The sequence below is a fragment of the Wyeomyia smithii genome, chromosome 2 (assembly GCF_029784165.1).
Source record: "Wyeomyia smithii strain HCP4-BCI-WySm-NY-G18 chromosome 2, ASM2978416v1, whole genome shotgun sequence".
NCBI classification, from domain to species: domain Eukaryota; kingdom Metazoa; phylum Arthropoda; class Insecta; order Diptera; family Culicidae; genus Wyeomyia; species Wyeomyia smithii.
Genome location: NC_073695.1, coordinates 3,521,851 through 3,536,590, shown reverse-complemented (window position 1 = coordinate 3,536,590; position 14,740 = coordinate 3,521,851). Strand labels below are relative to the sequence as shown.

The 14,740-nt window shown below is 38.9% G+C and overlaps 1 protein-coding gene across 9 annotated transcripts in view; it reads left to right on the top strand.

Annotated features, from left to right (window-relative positions):
* The window catches only part of LOC129725533 (myocyte-specific enhancer factor 2), a 205,573-nt gene that overhangs the window by 44,331 nt on the left and 146,502 nt on the right, over nucleotides 1–14,740 (top strand). For 8 of the 9 annotated variants that reach the window (XM_055681500.1, XM_055681499.1, XM_055681495.1 and 5 more), the window contains exon 2: nucleotides 11,504–11,557. The exons of the other annotated variant lie outside the window; for it this stretch is intronic. The gene's annotated coding sequence lies outside the window, so the exon portion shown is untranslated. The remainder of the gene's footprint in view (nucleotides 1–11,503; nucleotides 11,558–14,740) is intronic. 9 annotated transcript variants of the gene reach the window in all.

Genomic DNA, 14,740 nt, shown 5'->3' with positions numbered 1-14,740 from the left:
GTTTCGAGAGTCTATGAAACTGATTATAGTATCATTGCCGCGTTATTCTTCGTCTTTTACTCGCTCCCGGCTGGGGCCCCTAGCGGCTTCCTGATTGTAGTCGTGGTATTATTGCTCGAATGATAATCAAAACAAGAATAACAAACATGTATGTATAGCAAATTATGGCATCTAGAACTGGTGGACCAGCGTGGCGCGGGTAGGCGCGGGAGAAGCGCGAGGGTGCGAATTGGCTGTTACGTGGTACTTCGAAGAGCGCGCGTTAACCAAGACAGCCGTCAACAACATCACATTCGGCTCCGGCGACAACGACGACATCAACAGGCAGAAAAGCGACCGATAAAATCAAGTTCCTTAACACACGAGTGAATGCCATCATCGTCAGCAGCAGTAGCATCACTGTTGATATACCCACATGAAAAGTACGGCGGCTTCCAATCTCTATCATAGTCAGTAGAATACTATCATTGGTATCATCGTATCATTTGGCTTTGGCTGGGGAAGAACTGGATCTGACAGCTGCTGATCTCTTATCAATATTAAACGGGCGATTATGTGGTCCTCCACACATCATCTTGATCGGGGGGGATGCGAAGCGCTTCGGTAATCATTCTAAATTAATTGGTTTTCGATTTCATAAACGTGCTTCGGTCGATTAGGAAAATCGCGTCATATGCTGGCACCTGCAACTTCACTTCATACGCCAAACCAATCCAGTCGGGTGGGATTTGTCATGTTGCGGCGCGGACTTGGAAGGATTCCTGTTGTGCATTTTCCATGACAGTGTGAGAAACAGGCATGCGGTAGGTTTCCTCCTCCTCTTTCTACTCTTTCTACTACTACTACTACTACTACCGTTGCTCCGGCGTTGGCATGACCACATTTCTATCGAGATACTCGTCATGGCAGCATTTTGACTTGGAATCGAAAACCTTATGACATCATCGAATCAAATGCGAGTGGCCGTTGGCTCGCTCTTTCTTGCTGCTGTTGCTGGTGTTGTTACTGTTGGTGATTAGCATCGCAAGTGCATTGAGGAAGGGTTGCCAAGTTACCGCATGAATCACGGTTGTTGATTTTGATTATTCCATCAAAAAGTCAGGGTAATTTTTTGAAATGGGGTTCAGATTCAGGGTCACTAAGAAAAATAATCTCACGAACATTACCGGAATGTTATGTATACAAAAGTATACAGTTTCGTTTTGTCAGTACAACAAAACATAACGAACAGATTAATAATCACGAAAAAAGTTGAAAAGCAGTTAAACAAAAAGAGAGTTAAGAATTTTAGAGGATAAGGGATCTTAACGGAAAAGAGAGAGGGTCAATACTATTTGTTGCTTTTCCAAACGCCTACTGATTTCCCGTGAGTAGTGCTACAGTGACAAGCTATACATCACTGGATAAAGGGCATATCAATGAACGGTATACAAGTCGGACTCGATTGTCCGGAACATCAAAAAAAATTTCATTCCGGATAATTGAGTTTTCCGGATAATCGAATCACAGAAAAAATATTGAAATTTGCGATTAACGAACATAAAATGAATAATTCCTTTTTTTTATTTTACTTGTATGATTCAGTGGTGTAACCAGAATTTATTTCTTAGGCGAAAAGGGGTTAAACCTTGAGAAGCAAAAAAAAATGGACATTGATTATTTGTACTAAATTCGAACATGTGCCAAAAATGTCGAAAGTGACATAAATGGTAACAAAGAGTTTCGAAACAAAAATTAAAAACGAACACCAAATAAATAACTCCGGATAATCGAGTCTAAAATTCCGGATAATCGAGTCTCTGGATAATCGGGTCTCCGGATAATCGAGTCCGACCTGTGTAATAAATCCTTTTTTTTACACTAGCTATGATTATTCACGTTCATTTTTAAATGTTTGAAGTTTGAATTAAAACGGTATTTCTCTCACGCTCACGCTTGGAAAGTTCTATCGTAGCACAGTTACATAATGTTAGTAGGCGATAAAAAGCCCCCGAGCAACTGTCAAGTTTTGCCTTTCTCCTAGAAAGGTATAGCAATCACTGGAAAAACCGAAGGTATTAAAGTGGTCCCAATGGCCGAATGTCATATACCACTCGACTACTTTCGACAAACTGAGCATTTTCTGTATGTATGTATGTATGTGTGTATGTGTGTGTGTGTATGTGCAACTTTTTTTTCTCACTCACTTTTCTCAGAGATGGCTGGACCGATTTTCATAAAATTAAATGCAAATGAAAGGTCTAGTTGCGCCATAGGTTGCTATTGAATTTCATTGTAATCGGATTTTTAGTTTAGAGGTTATGTATCATAATGTAAAAATCATGAAACATCAATATCTCAGAAACCGCACAACCGATTTCAATAAAATTGGTTTCGAATGATTGGGCTGTCCCCAAAACCCTTAACTTTTGAATTTCGTTATGATTGAACATATGGTTTAAAAGTTATGTAAAGAAAAGTTATCCTGAGGTTGTTTAAACTCACTCATTTTTCTCAGTGATGGCTGAACCGATTTTCACAAAATTAGTGTCAAATGAAAGGTCTAGTTGCCCCATAGGTTGCTATTGAATTTCACTGCAATCGGATTGTAACTTTGTCCGTTGTTCATAAAAATGTGAAATCACATAATGAAAGTAAATATATTGACTTTCTCCTAACGATCACTGGCTAATTAAAAGGTAGAAAAATGATTGAAATGGCCGAATGTCATATACTACTCAACTCAGTTCGACGAATCGAGCATTTTCTGCATATATGCATGCATAGGTGTTTGTGTTTGTGTGTGGGTGTGTACGTGTGTATGTGCAACTCTCTTTCGCATTCACTTTTCTCGGAGATGGTCTGACCGATTTTTTCTATCTTGGTGTCAAATTAAGGGTCTATTTGCCGCTTAGGTTGCTATTAAATTTCATTGTAATCAAACTTTTAGGTTTGGCGCTGCGTCAGAATGTGGAAAACGCTCTTATATCTCAGAAGCTATGAACATAGTTGAATTCAAATAAATGGGCTTTCAAACCCTTAAACAATGAATTTCATAATGTTTAAACATGTGGTTTGAAAGTTATAGAAAGAAACGAAACCCGCAGACTGTTTAAAACTATAGCTTCGATCAAAATATGTGGCCTCAACATCATTTAAATTTAATATTGTACTATTTCAATGTTTGCGGCCTTGCTCGGGATTGAAGTTGAAATTAAAAGTCATTTCTATCCTTTCACTTTTTGCCTTTCTCCTAGAAAGGTATAGCAATCACTGCAAAAACTAAAGGTATAAAAGTGCTCAAAAGGGCCGAATGTCGTATACCCAGTGTTATGAAAATGACTGCAAGACAATGACAGCAAATTTTCAACTGATCCGGCTCTCATTGTATTGCACAGCTCTCACTGCTCCCCACACGTTCGGTGAACAGTTCGACAGCAACTGACGACAGTACACATGCAACCTCATACGGACTGTTATTTTTCATCTTCATATGTGTGTTGGTATTTCCAAGCTGTCGTAAATGACAGCCTATAATCTTCCGACATCCTTCAACACGAATCCGAGCGGGATGTCAGGTGATTATGATCACGACAGTAAGGCCGATGAAAGAATGATAGAGAGATGGTGTGAAGCACGTTTTTTCTTACGTGAGGAATAATATCAACAACGGAAACGGTTTGCTTTGTATTCAATATGCCACCGGCCTGTGAAAAAGGAGAAACGAAAAAATGCAAGTCGACGACAGCCGCAGCCGATCAGCAGGCTGTCAACAGGAACAGGACATCCTCAAAATGAGCAAACTAGGCTGTCATGTCCGAACGAACAAAATACATGCGCAAGAATGAGCTGTCGTACGCCTTGTTTAAGCTGTAGCTGTATGAAGCTCTCATGAATAGCGCATGCATGAGGCTGTTAGAGTGAAGAGAAGGAAAAGTCGTCAGTCGCTCTCCAGTCATTCTCCTAAGCTTGCGTATACCACTCGACTCAGTTCGATGAGCTGAGCATTTTCTGCATGTGTGTGTGTAACGCTCTCCCAATCTCACCCGATTTTCTCAGAGATGGCTGAATCGTTTCCAATGAAATCAATTGCAAATGAAAGGTCTAGTTGCCCTTTTAGACCCTATTGAATTTTATTGTAATCTGATTTCTAGTTTAGAGGCTATGTACCAAAATGTAAAAATCACGAAACATCAATATCTCAGAAACTACACAACCGATTTGAACAAAATTGGTTTCAAATGAACGGGCTACCTAAAAACACTCAACTTTTGAATTTTATGAAGATTGAACATGTGGTTCAGAAGTTATGGAAAGAAACGTGTTCTGGAGACTGTTTAATCTCATCAGTGTCATATGGAAAGTCTTGTTGCCCCATAAGACCCTAATGATTTTTTTTTTGCGAACGGATTATTACTTTTTCTGTTATGTTTAAAAATGTGAAATCCAGCTATGAAATGGAACATATTCCGAAGACTACATAAACTCACTCACTTTTCTCAGAGATGGTTGAACCGATTTCTACAAAATTAGTGTCAAATGAAAGGTCTAGCTACCTCATAACACCCTATTGAATTTCACTGTAATCGGACTGTCACTTCGTCTGTAATGTATTGAAATGTGAAAATCACGAAACTTCATTATCTTAGAAACTACACAACCGATCTGAACAATATTGATATCAGATGAACAGGGATATACTGATGAATTATGATTGAACACGTGGTTTCAAAGTTTGGCTCCCCCATACGTTCCCTTTTCATTTGATTGTAATCAAACTTAAGCAACCGTTATGTTTTAAGAAATTCAAAGACTATTCAACACTATAGCTGCTTAGATCAATATATATGGCCTCAACATGATTTAAATCTGGTATCGTACTATTTGAACGTTCCCGTTATCGCTCGTAATTGAATTGTTCAAAATTAAGAGTCATTTCTTATATTTCGCTATTTATGAAGCACTAACATAACGTCAAATTTCATATTTTATACTTTAATTACAACATCAATATTTTAGAACCCAAAGAGTGAATATACCTTTTTGGATTTAAGCATTCATGTGAATCTATTTTTACAAATAATAAGTTTGAATGAGAAAGGCTGAGTCTGACCGCTAGGTGGATTAATTTAGGTTTTTTAAATGAAATGGCAATTATTGGTTTTCACGTCGCCAATTACTGCTGTATTTTTGATGCTTGATTGTATTAGTTTCACTTGCAAAAAAAGCCCATTTTCAACACAGAAGGTCAAAAGGCTACACTGATTTTTGTATATCACCCGGCAAACTTCGTCCCACCCTCTTTTTATTCAATTTTTTTTAAACATTCCTTATTAATTTCACATACATCCAAAGTTTGACCTTGCGATTTGATTTTAGTCCACAAACGCATGACTATTCGGATATTGAACACGTTCAAACGCAAAAAACAGATCATTTTAAGTGATTGGTTTCATCGTAATGAAAAATCCTCGCCTTTTAGCTTCTGGACATTACTTTGATTCTGATAATACAATGGGTGGTATTCGGTCATTTTCAACAGTCTGCCAGAAACAGAAATCTGTTATCTCGGATTTTTAAATGATATGTTTCTGGTCTCTGAGTGTCAGTCTGGAGTCGTTTTTTGACTGCTGTGCGTCATTAAGATTATTCCGACCATTTCGAGCTGTTTCCGGAAATAATGATTGAAATATCTGTTTCATTGCTATGGGAGTAACCTTCTCCCTCTTTTTTCGAATATAGAGGGGTACCAAAGCATCATAGAAACATTTCTTACTCCCAAAACCTTCACATGCCGAATTTGGTTTCATTTGCTTAATTGAGTTGTGCAGGAATTTATGTTTCATTTGTGAACCACCGCGACAATATTTCCAGCCCGCAAAAATCTTCACACGCCAAATTCGGTTTCTTTTGCTTAATTAGTTTTAGAGATGTGCCGAAATTTGTGTTTTATTTACATGGGACCCCTCCTTTCTAGAGTATGGAGGGATGTCAAACTACCACAGAAATATTTCGTCCAGAAATATTTGGTTTCATTTGCATGATTGCGTTCGGAAGAGGGAAGGGGTCTCAAACCATCATGAGAACCTTTTCCGGCGCCAAAAAACCCTACATACAAATTTTCACATCGATCGGTTCAGTAACTTCTAAGTCTATATGGATCAGACAGAGAGACAGGACTGCAATTTTATATATTTAGAAGATTTAACGTGATTTAAAAAGAATATATCGTTGTCATTTAGTTTTTCAATCACGAATTAAAACTGCTTGAAATCCGCAACTGCTTGAAATCGCTTGAATTACAGATCACGCATGTACCAATTGTCATTAAAGCTATTCAGAACGATTTTTAATCTTTATATAAAAATCGAAAAACAACGATATAGCTTAACCGTGTCAAATAAATGTTGTGTGAACAAAAAAAAAAATTGCTTAACAACCCAATTCCGAAACGGACTTAGGAACAGCGCTGACTTTCTGAGTTTTCCGGCAGTTTTGAAGTCGGTAACATTGTTAGGGTAAACGAGAGTAAACTGAACAGAAACACGTAAAAAGAAAGAACGAATAGAGGAATTCAGAGAAAGAGAGGAAGAAGGAGAGACGAAAAGAGAAGGAGAAAAAAAAGTCAAGCGAGTGAAAGAAGAGTTCAAAACCTGGGGAGAGTAAAAAAAAAAGTTTAAAGAGGGTTAAGGGACAGAGAAAACGTGTTGAAAATGAGTGTGAAAAAATAGAAGAGTATAGAAAATGAGAAAAAGGGAAAGGGAGAAAGAATGAAGTAAATAATAAGAAGAGTGTAGCATAGAAAACTAGAGAAAGAGTGTAGAGTATGAGAGAGTGAGAGAAAGAGTGTGTGTAGATGATAAGGGACAGTGTGTAGATAATAAAAGAGAGAGAGAGAATGTGCAGATGATGAGCGTAAGAGTGTAGACGATGAGAGGAACACATTGTAGACGATGAGAGAGAGAGAGAGAGAAAGAGAAAGTGTATACGAGAAAGCGAGAGAAAGTGTAAACGATTAAAGAGAGAGTGAAAGAAATCGTAGACGATTAGAGAGCGAGAGAGAGAAAGTAAAGGCGATTAGAGAGAGAGAAAGTGTAAACGATTAGAGAGAGAAAGAGAAAGTATAGACGAATAGAAAAAGCGAGAAAGTGTAGACGATGAGAGAGAGACAGTGTAGACGATTAGAGAGCGAGAGAGAGAGAGAGAAAGTAAGGGCGATTAGAGAGAGAGAAAGTGTAGATGATTAGAGAGGGAGAGAAAGTATAGACGAATAGAGAGAGAGAAAGTGTAGACGATTAGAGAGCGAGAAAGAGAGAAAGTAAAGGCGATTAGAGAGAGTGAAAGTGTAGACGATTAGAGAGAGAGAAAGTGTAGACGATTAGAGAGAGAAAGTGTAGGCGTTTAGAGAGAGGGAGAGAGAGAGAGAGTGTAGACGATTGAAGAGACAGAGAAAATGTAGACGATTAGGGAGAGGGAGAGAGAAAGTGTAGACGATTAAAGAAAGAGAGAGAGAGAAAGTTTTTTTTTTATTCTCGCTTATTTTCCGTCGGTCTAGTTCCGCCACTGTTGTGGCCAATCACCGACGCCCAGGGAGGCGACTCCACACCCAGGACCCTAACTCACGACCCGTTTATTAACGGACCGGCGCCAACGGCTTTACTTCCTCATGCGATGGAAGGCGTGATTCCAGAGATTTTTCGCCTCAGAAAATCTCCCGGTGTTGGCTAGGATTGAATCTAGACCAGTTGGGTTGGTTGTGAGTGGATCACGCCACCTAACAACCATCGACACCTATGTCGGCGGTGGGATTCGAACCCAGGCGTCGAGCGTGGTTTGCGGAGACGTTACCAACCACGCTAGGCCCCCGCTCTGAGAGAGAGAAAGTGTATACGATTAAAGAGAGAGAGAGAGAAAGTGTAGACGATTAGAGAGAGAGAGAGAGAGAGGGAGAGAGAGAGAGAGAGAGAGAGAGAGAGAGAGAGAGAGAGAGAGAGAGAGAGAGAGAGAGAGAGAGAGAGAGAGAGAGAGAGAGAGAGAGAGAGAGAGAGGAAGTGTAGACAATTAAAGAGAGAAAGTGTAGACGATTAGAAAAGAGAGAAAGTGTAGACGATTAGAAAAGAGAGATAGTGTAGACGATAAGAGAGAGAGAGAGAGAAAGTGTAGACGATAAGAGAGAGAGAGAGAGAAAGTGTAGACGATAAGAGAGAGAGAGAGAGAAAGTGCAGACGATTAGAGATAGAGAGAGGGAGAAAGTGTAGACGATTAGAGATAGAGAGAGAGGGAGAAAGTGTAGACGATGAAAGAGAGAGAGAGAGAAAGTGTAGACGATGAAAGAGAGAGAAAGAGAATGAAAGTGTAGACGATGAAAGAGAGAAAATGTGTAGACGATAAAGGAGAGAGTGTAAACGATTAGAGAGCAAGAGTGTAGACGATAAAAAAGAGTGTAGGCTATGAGAGAGAGAGAGAGACTATGTAGACGATATTAGAGAGACGATGTGAGAGAGACTACAATGAGTGTAGCGGGAGAGTGGCGAAACACGCGGAAAGAAGGAGTAAGTAAAGAGAGAGAGAGAGAGAGAAAATAGAGGAAGAATTGAAATAAAATATGGTGAGAGTAAACTGAGAGCCAGGCTTGTCGTTTCTTCTCAGAGAATATCTTTCACTATGGAAACAACTGCTCTCACACGAAAAAAAGAAAGAACGAAGAGAAATAGAGTAAAGAAGGGAGAGAAGAAGAAACAGTAAGAGAGAAAGCAATATCGAGAGAGTCAAAAGAAAGAAAGAGAGTTCAAAAAAAGAAATTTGACAGTAAGAGAAAGTTTAGAGAAATCTGAAGAACAGAGAAGGAGTGAAGAAATGAGTGAGAGAGGGAGAAAAGAGAGGTAGAAAAGGATAAAGAAAGAAAGAGAGAAAAGAGAGGAGTGATAGAAGAAAAGAGGAGAGAGAATGACAACGAGAGAAAGATAGAAAAGACCGAAGAAAGAGAGAAACTTGAATGTAAAGAAAGTTTAGAGAGAGTTGAAGGGCAGAGAGAGAGAGATAGAGTAAGGAAGTGAAGAAACTGAGAAAAACAGTATAGCAAATAAGAGACAGAATGCAAAAAATGACAAAGAATGTATAAAACGTGAGAAAGATTGTAGAAAATGACAGAAAGAGTGTAAAAAATTATATGAGTGTAGAAAATAGAAGAAAAAGTCTAGAAAACGACAGAAAGAGTGTAATAAATGACGGAAAGAGTGTAGAAAATAAGAGAAAATTTGTAAAACATTACATTTTTTTGTAAGATTTAGACCACTACGACCATTATTTTGATCTTTTGTGGTAAAACATGACATAATAAGAGAAGGTTTACAAAGAGTCGAAGGAAAGAAGTATTGAAAATGAGAGAAAGAGTAAATTAGAGATACCAATGTAGGAAACGAGCGAAAAAGTATAGAAAATAACAGGGAGTGTGTAGAATATGAGAGAGAAGGCGAAAGTTTTATTGAAAGTTTTTTTTTATGTTTTGGAATGAGTCCTTCTTTAGCTAGCTTCACGAACTTTAAACGCTTCCCGAAGCTGCCATAGGCTGGATATTTCATTGCGGATTTTCATGGAACTCGCTTGAAACTGTTGGAATTCTTGTAACCTATAAGCTCCGACATTATGTGGTACCAGACAAGAAAGTTCATTGGGCTTAGATCTTGGGATCTATGTGCCCAATCATTTGTATTCAGAAAATCCGTCAGGCCTTAAACCAAGTTTGCAACATGCGCTGGTGCATCGTCTTGCTGGAACACATAGTGGTCATCTCCAAAGAGTTTTCGAAGACCCCGGGTAACAACTTTCTCCGAAACTTCTGTTTCATAATAAACAATGATATTGAGATAAGCAAAGTCGTCAATTTGTCGATTAAAACCAGCGGAAGCTTACCTCGCTTGCGAACTACTCCCAAATAATCACTGAAGCTGCACTTTGGAGTCGGGGAACACTCTTTTAGGACTTCGAAATATTGCCGTTGCCCACAATGGATCATTTTGTGCATTGTGCGACTGTTCCAGGCCAAATAGTTTCTTATCACAAAAAATGAACTCGTGACCAGTGTGTTGTGATCACTCTCACCCTCTCCAGCATCTTTTCTTGAGGGGGCTCCCTACAGATCATGGCCGACCGGATTTACTACGGTCCTCCAAAGAGGATGTCTCCTTGTACTCTTGGATGGCTTTATAAACCAAAATCTCGTTTAACTCCATACGGTTTCAAACGTTTGAATAATGTGCATATACGTTGGTTATCGCTCAGAAACCCGCTTTGCTACGACTTCCCGAAATTGCTTCATCGCGCATCAAAAAAACAAAAAAAAAACTTACAAACATAACATAGCATACTTTCACAAAATATACTAAAGGAACGAATATATTGAACACAGTATAGAGAAAAACTGCTATTATGGTACTGAGAAAAAATAACATAAAAATATTTAAATTCGTAGAGATAAGCTAAATAGAAACAGAAAAAAAGAGATAGAAAGAAAGGCAAATTCAAGAAATGGAATAGCAAAAAATTTAAAGTCATTATAAGGAATGGGTTCGAAATAGAGAGAATTTATGAAAAAAAAGTTGAATGGAGATAAAGCAATGTAAAGAGATAACGAGAAAAATAAAGATAGCTATAGAGAGCGAATTTTATTTAAGAGAAATAGAGGTATGAAAATAATAAAAAGGTTTTGAACATATAGGTGTTAAGTAAAAAGGAAAAGAATGGGTTTTGGAGATTATGGCAGAAAGGAAAGGGAAAGGAACAAAAAGGTAGATAAAAAAGAAAATGTTTTTTTTTACTCACACAAAATTTAATTGACACGGCACGATACATATTAAAGATGTACGGAGCGGATTACTACTTGTGTCTTACTTTATAACTTTAAAACTAGCACTAGAATAACCATTCAGGGATTTGTTGTTGGATAGGCACCTTGATATTATTCAATTGACCATGTGGTTTAAATTCGAAAAATACTAGAAACCATCATTTCAAATGTCACAATACTCACAATAATACAGTTTATAAAGAACTGATGGTTTGCAGAATTTCAACTCGACACATGGCAAGCTTGGTCCGTTGGCAAGTGCATTTCCGAACATTCCGTTTTATGCTTTCATAGCTCACGCGCCTGGCTCCTTTTACGCATAAAAGGCAATTCATCTATCACGTTTTGTGATTTTTTTTTTCAATCTATTCTTTAATATTTATTCCGGCTTCTAACGGAAAATGCGTAGGAACTGATTCAAGGTGAAATAGCAATAGCACACCTGTGTGTGATATTTGGATTTTTGAAGCATAAATGGAATTCGTATTTAAGCAATGCTTTATGAGCAAACTTATGATATCCGCTTGTCAACGAAAACTGATGTGCAACAATATCGTCCTATCGAACCAACTTGAATGCTCAACATCTTTAGAACAGAGACATTGTCATGAGTACAACACGAGCAAATGTTACTTGATTAATTGTTTTTACATGTTTTTCTAATTTTCTTATTTGCAGATTCCACACCGTGACTATGTGCGACAACTGCCATCACTTCCAACGAAAAGTGTGGTGAGTTTCTTTGACTAGGTACTAACACAAACGACCGACTGGTTTTCTTGTAGGTACGCTTGTGCTGAACGTGTTGCGCAGTGATAAAATTTGTTTTTTTTTTTCACTACACGGTGCCACGCCGCCGCCGCACAGTGTGTCCAAATCGAGAAACGGACGGCAAAACTATATTTTCAAGTCCTATGTTATCCATATCTTCTAGAAAGTTGCTTCGTTTACTGCTGTCCTTCATATGCTTTAATGGAATTAGTTACAAATTTCACCGTATAGAGGACGCCATATCTAACTTTTAAACGTGATATGCTAGACGAATGGTTTCTTCTGCAAAGTTGTGTAAAATTTGATTACAAAAATGTTTGCTGGGTACCTCAAACCTCTAGAAATTGAGATTTCAGAGCTACAAGACGTTTTCTAAAAAGGCTTTTTAAAAGCAGTTTTTCATCCATATGTTCAACTCTAAAGCCTAAAACATGACTGTATATAATTGAGTGTGACGTGGTAAATCAAGATGAACAATTTCTAGTGATATATTGGTTATTATATACAGTATTCATGAATGAAAACTGGAAAAAAGTGTTTTTGAAGGCTTTTTTTATTTGAGTTGAAACACGAAAAGGCGCAAACGAATCCAAGCTTCTATGAAGCCATCCGATAGAGTATCTTTCTGACTAACAGAAAAACACAAAACTACAGTGGGTTATTTGTAGTTTTGAATATATGGCCAACTGAAGTTACCGATTTTTACATGCATTTGTGCGCTCTTTATAGCACAAAGGCCGGCGCGTACACTACGTTTCCGTTTCCATGTCCAACGAACAGACACCACAATGGGGCTAAATCTAGAAACGGACGGAAATAGGTAACTTTGAAGTCCAATGTTATCAGTATCTTCTAGAAAGTTGTTTCGTTTACTGTTGTCCTTTATATGCTCCAATGCAACCCACTTCAATTTTCACCATATAGAGGGCGCCACACCTAACTATTGAACGTGACTAGCTAGACGAATAGTTTCTTCTGCAAAGTTGTGCAGAATTTTATTACAAAACTGTTTGCCGAGTAACTTGAATCTCTAGGAATTGAGATTTTAGAGATACAGCACCTTTTAGAAAAAAAAAATAATTTGAAAACAAATCTCAATATTTAGAGGTTCGAAGTATACGACAAACAGTTTTGTAATCAAATTTCACACAACTTTGCAGAAGAAACTATTCGTCTAGCTAGTCACGTTCAAAAGTTAGGTGTGGCGCCCTCTATATGATGAAAATTGAAGTGGGTTGCATTGAAGCATATAAAGGACAACAGTAAACGAAACAACTTTCTAGAAGATACTGATAACATTGGACTTCAAAATTACCTATTTCCGTCCGTTTCTAGATTTAGCCCCATTGTGGTGTCTGTTCGTTGGGCATGGAAACGGAAACGTAGTGTACGCGCCGGCCTTTGTGCTATAAAGAGCGCACAAATGCATGTAAAAATAGGTAACTTCAGTTGGCCATATATTCAAAACTACAAATAACCCACTGTAGTTTTGTGTTTTTCTGTTAGTCAGAAAGGTACTCTATCGGATGGCTTCATAGAATCTTGGATTCGTTTGCGCCTTTTCGAATTTCAAATCAAATAAAAAAAGCCTTCAAAAACACTTTTTTCCAGTTTTCTTTCATGAATACTGTATATAATAACCAATATATCACTAGAAATTGTTCATCTTGATTTACCACGTCACTCTCAATTATATACAGTCAGGTTTAAGGCCTTAGAGTTGAACATATGGACGAAAAACTGCTTTTAAAAAGCCTTTTTAGAAAACGTCTTGTAGCTCTGAAATCTCAGTTTCTAAAGGTTTGAGGTATTCAGCAAACATTTTTGTAATCAAATTTTACACAACTTTGCAGAAGAAACCATTCGTCTAGCAAGTCACGTTTAAAAGTTGGATATGGCGCCCTCTATACGGTGAAATTTGTAACTAATTCCATTAAAGCATATGAAGGACAGCAGTAAACGAAGCAACTTTCTAGAAGATATGGATAACATAGGACTTGAAAATATAGTTTTGCCGTCCGTTTCTCGATTTGGACACACTGTGCGCCGTCGTCAGCCCTGGGGTGCCTCAAATACTTATCCGCGCGCGCGCATCTGCATGTCGTCAGACACGCTCTCGCGGTTCGCAGCTTGTATTGCCGCTCACGCGTGTGCGTCCTGATTAGCCACCACTAGCAGCAGCAGCAGCACCTAGCAAAATTGTTGTATGTGTTGGGAGATAATCACTAGTTTATAACGTTCGAACCGCCGCGTGTGGCTCAACGCGAGAAATGGCGACGTCAGAGAGCCAAAAATCGGATTCCCTCGGCCGTCGCGGTTGCGGGTGGCACCGGGACGGTAGTACATATATCAGAGTTCTGCCTGAGCTAGCGAGCAGCGCAACGACATTGCAGCTGTATGTGTGGTGGTGTGTAGTGCTGCTCGTCTGCTGCTGCCGGTTCCCGGCGGCGGCATCCTTGGTTCGATCTTATCCGCTGTTGTTTTGAGATTGCCCGAGGCATGTATCATTTCGACTTGATCATTTTGGGCAGAGGTGTGTTGAAGGCATTTTTGGTGGGTCAATTTTGTTAGATTTTTGAACCGATTTCTCGATTGGTGAGATGATCTGTAAATCCTGGCTGTCCCATCGAATTATTTAGTGCACATACTACATAGTGATTTTCGCAAAAAAAAACATCTTCAAACTTTTCGAACGGTGAAAGGGAAAACGGTTGGTTGTGGGTACTGGTACCATGAGCGCGAGTGGGTGGCTCACCAGTTGGAGAAGCTGCTGCCCCCGTGTGTGACCTGCCAGTTGGCTTGAATTCGTTCTCGTGCTCCGCAACTACCACGACGATAACTATGTTGTGGTTTTCCTGTTCGGCTAAGCCGCTGTCACTGCTGCTGCTGTTTCACCGCGAGGTCTCTTGGGTTGCCACAGTCTCAGTTGCGCTCAGTACATAAGGTAGTATTTTTTTTGGCAAGGAACAGTCAAACATCTAGATTTCGTTATGTGAAACGTTTGGACTGGCTGGCTGTGGTGGGATCAGTAGGAAGGAAAACGGGAGAAGGGTGGTAGATGGGTTGGTGTTTTTCTGTTTGTGTGAGAGATCAATTTCAGCTCGTTGAGCACAAAGCGATAGAATTATAACACATCAAGACGTT